This window comes from Schistocerca cancellata, unplaced genomic scaffold (assembly GCF_023864275.1).
Source record: "Schistocerca cancellata isolate TAMUIC-IGC-003103 unplaced genomic scaffold, iqSchCanc2.1 HiC_scaffold_276, whole genome shotgun sequence".
NCBI lineage: Eukaryota > Metazoa > Arthropoda > Insecta > Orthoptera > Acrididae > Schistocerca > Schistocerca cancellata.
The window spans coordinates 10,001-15,000 of record NW_026046298.1 but is presented as its reverse complement, the minus strand read 5'-3'; the positions used below and the strand labels follow the sequence as shown (position 1 = coordinate 15,000).

The following is a 5,000-nucleotide window of genomic DNA, read 5'->3' as shown; positions in this document are numbered from 1 at the left end:
TGGACCAACGTCCGGTGCATCCTATCCGCCACAGTACACCAACTACGCTATGATAACCAGACCGGGAGGTCCAATCATAAAACAGAATACCCCACTCGTCCGACAACCACAATTGCTCAGAGAAGCCACCAACACCCACACATGTCCTACACAGGGGTGCACCCAACATCACCACACTGCCTCGTCTTACAGCACAAACACACTGGCAGGAATGAAACACACAGGTCTGCCGCAACCACAGACACGGCTCGCCCCCTCTCACTAGCGAAAAGCGCATCCCGACGTGACATAACTCCTTTGACACACTGACGCTGCCTCGGGCATCCACGTCCTACGGTCGATATCAACGAACCTCACCCCCCCCCCCCCCCCCCACAACACGCCATCCCATACCACATTGTGTACCGTACCCAAACCTAACGTGTACTGTACTACAACGCAATGTGTACCATAACACAACCCAGTTTGTACCTTAACCTAACCTATGTCACCTTAACCTAACCTATGTCACCTTAACCTAACCTATGTCACCTTAACCTAACCTATGTCACCTTAACCTAACCTATGTCACCTTAACCTAACCTATGTCACCTTAACCTAACCTATGTCACCTTAACCTAACCTATGTCACCTTAACCTAACCTATGTCACCTTAACCTAACCTATGTCACCTTAACCTAACCCATCTTGCACCTTAACCTAACCCATCTTGCACCTTAACCTAACCCATCTTGCACCCTAACCTATGTTGCACCTTAACCTAACCTGTGTTGCACCTTAACCTACCTCAATTTGCACCGCAATGTAACTCAATTTGCACCGCAATGTAACTCAATTTGCACCGCAATGTAACTCAATTTGCACCACAATGTAACTCAATTTGCACCGCAATGTAACTCAATTTGCACCGCAATGTAACTCAATTTGCACCGCAATGTAACTCAATTTGCACCGCAATGTAACTCAATTTGCACCGCAATGTAACTCAATTTGCACCGCAATGTAACGCAATTTGCACCGCAATGTAACGCAATTTGCACCGCAATGTAACGCAATTTGCACCGCAATGTAACTCAATTTGCACCGCAATGTAACTCAATTTGCACCGCAATGTAACGCAATTTGCACCGCAATGTAACGCAATTTGCACCGCAATGTAACGCAATTTGCACCGCAATGTAACGCAATTTGCACCGCAATGTAACGCAATTTGCACCGCAATGTAACGCAATTTGCACCGCAATGTAACGCAATTTGCACCGCAATGTAACGCAATTTGCACCGCAATGTAACGCAATTTGCACCGCAATCTACCCCCAAGTTGTGCCTTAACCTAACCCACGTTGTGCCTTAACCTAACCCACGTTGTGCCTTAACCTAACCCACGTTGTGCCTTAACCTAACCCACGTTGTGCCTTAACCTAACCCACGTTGTGCCTTAACCTAACCCACGTTGTGCCTTAACCTAACCCACGTTGTGCCTTAACCTAACCCACGTTGTGCCTTAACCTAACCCACGTTGTGCCTTAACCTAACCCACGTTGTGCCTTAACCTAACCCACGTTGTGCCTTAACCTAACCCACGTTGTGCCTTAACCTAACCCACGTTGTGCCTTAACCTAACCCAAGTTGTGCCTTAACCTAACCCAAGTTGTGCCTTAACCTAACCCAAGTTGTGCCTTAACCTAACCCAAGTTGTGCCTTAACCTAACCCAAGTTGTGCCTTAACCTAACCCAAGTTGTGCCTTAACCTAACCCAAGTTGTGCCTTAACCTAACCCAAGTTGTGCCTTAACCTAACCCAAGTTGTGCCTTAACCTAACCCAAGTTGTGCCTTAACCTAACCCAAGTTGTGCCTTACCCTGCTCTGTAATTGGCATATGACACGTTACAGTAATGTATTGTCCAACCGCAACCCGCTCAGAATGTTGTGTACACAGCTACGTGTCATCTCCCCATAACAGCTGCATTGCAGTGTGGTACGCCATAGAGACGTGTGGGAGTAATGGACGCAGTGGATGGCGATCAGCATGAGCCGTCTGTTCATGTAGTGGCGCGTGTATGCAGACGTAGTAGTCTCTTCTCACACAATGTGATAGCACGGTGCCCCGCGTTCCACATCTGCGACATGCTACAGAGGCCGGTTGACAGTTGGTCGCGCAGTGGACATCGCATACGTACGGGGGCACCTTCCACGTGCCCTCTAGTCGGGCACATTTTGTTGCGTGGATGTGAGCGGATGTAGTGTGTCTTGACACCTGACAGGCAGGCATGCAATAATAGTTGACTTTGCAAACGGGGATGGACGTGTACGTTTACTGGTGACGTTACGCAAATGAACAACTGGTAACCCGTTGTGGTGCGGTTGTCCTTGCTGGAGGTACATCTGTGAGGGCAACGATCGGTACAGCTACGAAGCGGTCCCCACCATACCAACGAACGTGAATGTGAATCTGGGTGTGAAGCGATACGCGGCTGTGGGTGGGTGGGACTGTCCCCGGCCGGTGAGGGGGGGCCGCCCGGCGTGCTGGCCGCGCGGTGCGTGGGCGCACGCGCTACAGCCGGCTGGTGGGGGCGCCCAGTGGCAGGCGCGCCGGCCGACGGACGCGGCAGGCGGCGCAGCTGCGCGCCGGGGCACCCTGCGCGCGGCGCCGTGCAGCCAAAGTGGGTCCTCGCCGGCCCGGTGCGAAGCGCGGTGGACATCTGCAGTGTGCTGGTCCGATTGAGGACTGTGTGCGTTGAGGATGCGCCGCCGCCCGGCACTCGGCGCCGCGACGCCGTCTGCTGCTCGGTCGCCCCAGCGGTTCTCGCTGGGGGTTTGTATCGCAGTTGTGCAGACGTGTTGGCACGTGCGCTGTGCTGGGAGAGTTCGCTTCGGCACCCACGTGGGGCCTTTGCCCTTCTGTGGCGCTGGCGTTGGAGCTGCCGGTCACCGTAGGTGGCGCGTGTTGTCTCCCGCCGGCAATGCCACGACAGCACGCTCCCGGGCCTCTGTCGGCAGCGGCAAGCTCAGTTGGGAGCACGGGTGGTCGCACCTAAAGCGTCTACTCGCCTAACTCCGGGCGATTGCGCCTCTCTCGAACCCGACCAAGTACTTAGGACGGCGCTGCGCGCCGCCGGGACCTGAGAGGGTTTCGAGGTGTATTGTGCAGGGGAGCTCAGCCTCCTCCTGTTTGCAGAATAATTGAGCGGACGCTTGCGTGTTCGCGCGGGCCTCTGGGACACACTCCCGGGCGGCCGGCTGCTCAGCTCTAGTTGACGCAGCTCCCTGGTTGATCCTGCCAGTAGTCATATGCTTGTCTCAAAGATTAAGCCATGCATGTCTCAGTACAAGCCGCATTAAGGTGAAACCGCGAATGGCTCATTAAATCAGTTATGGTTCCTTAGATCGTACCCACGTTACTTGGATAACTGTGGTAATTCTAGAGCTAATACATGCAAACAGAGTCCCGACCAGAGATGGAAGGGACGCTTTTATTAGATCAAAACCAATCGGTCGGCTCGTCCGGTCCGTTTGCCTTGGTGACTCTGAATAACTTTGGGCTGATCGCACGGTCCTCGTACCGGCGACGCATCTTTCAAATGTCTGCCTTATCAACTGTCGATGGTAGGTTCTGCGCCTACCATGGTTGTAACGGGTAACGGGGAATCAGGGTTCGATTCCGGAGAGGGAGCCTGAGAAACGGCTACCACATCCAAGGAAGGCAGCAGGCGCGCAAATTACCCACTCCCGGCACGGGGAGGTAGTGACGAAAAATAACGATACGGGACTCATCCGAGGCCCCGTAATCGGAATGAGTACACTTTAAATCCTTTAACGAGTATCTATTGGAGGGCAAGTCTGGTGCCAGCAGCCGCGGTAATTCCAGCTCCAATAGCGTATATTAAAGTTGTTGCGGTTAAAAAGCTCGTAGTTGGATTTGTGTCCCACGCTGTTGGTTCACCGCCCGTCGGTGTTTAACTGGCATGTATCGTGGGACGTCCTGCCGGTGGGGCGAGCCGAAGGCGTGCGACCGCCTCGTGCGTGTTCGTGCGTCCCGAGGCGGACCCCGTTGAAATCCTACCAAGGTGCTCTTTATTGAGTGTCTGGGTGGGCCGGCACGTTTACTTTGAACAAATTAGAGTGCTTAAAGCAGGCAAGCCCGCCTGAATACTGTGTGCATGGAATAATGGAATAGGACCTCGGTTCTATTTTGTTGGTTTTCGGAACCCGAGGTAATGATTAATAGGGACAGGCGGGGGCATTCGTATTGCGACGTTAGAGGTGAAATTCTTGGATCGTCGCAAGACGAACAGAAGCGAAAGCATTTGCCAAGTATGTTTTCATTAATCAAGAACGAAAGTTAGAGGTTCGAAGGCGATCAGATACCGCCCTAGTTCTAACCATAAACGATGCCAGCCAGCGATCCGCCGCAGTTCCTCCGATGACTCGGCGGGCAGCCTCCGGGAAACCAAAGCTTTTGGGTTCCGGGGGAAGTATGGTTGCAAAGCTGAAACTTAAAGGAATTGACGGAAGGGCACCACCAGGAGTGGAGCCTGCGGCTTAATTTGACTCAACACGGGAAACCTCACCAGGCCCGGACACCGGAAGGATTGACAGATTGATAGCTCTTTCTTGATTCGGTGGGTGGTGGTGCATGGCCGTTCTTAGTTGGTGGAGCGATTTGTCTGGTTAATTCCGATAACGAACGAGACTCTAGCCTGCTAACTAGTCGCGTGACATCCTTCGTGCTGTCAGCGATTACTTTTCTTCTTAGAGGGACAGGCGGCTTCTAGCCGCACGAGATTGAGCAATAACAGGTCTGTGATGCCCTTAGATGTTCTGGGCCGCACGCGCGCTACACTGAAGGAATCAGCGTGTCTTCCTAGGCCGAAAGGTCGGGGTAACCCGCTGAACCTCCTTCGTGCTAGGGATTGGGGCTTGCAATTGTTCCCCATGAACGAGGAATTCCCAGTAAGCGCGAGTCATAAGCTCGCGTTGATTACGTCCCTGCCCTTTGT

At 53.1% G+C, this 5,000-nt stretch overlaps 1 non-coding gene across 1 annotated transcript in view; it reads left to right on the top strand.

Moving 5' to 3' along the window:
• Positions 1 to 3,264: 3,264 nt before the first annotated feature.
• Positions 3,265 to 5,000, top strand: part of LOC126114026 (small subunit ribosomal RNA) — a 1,909-nt gene continuing 173 nt past the window's right edge. The window contains exon 1 of the ribosomal RNA XR_007525030.1: positions 3,265 to 5,000. This exon is cut by the window's right edge and continues 173 nt beyond it. This is a non-coding gene — a ribosomal RNA (small subunit ribosomal RNA).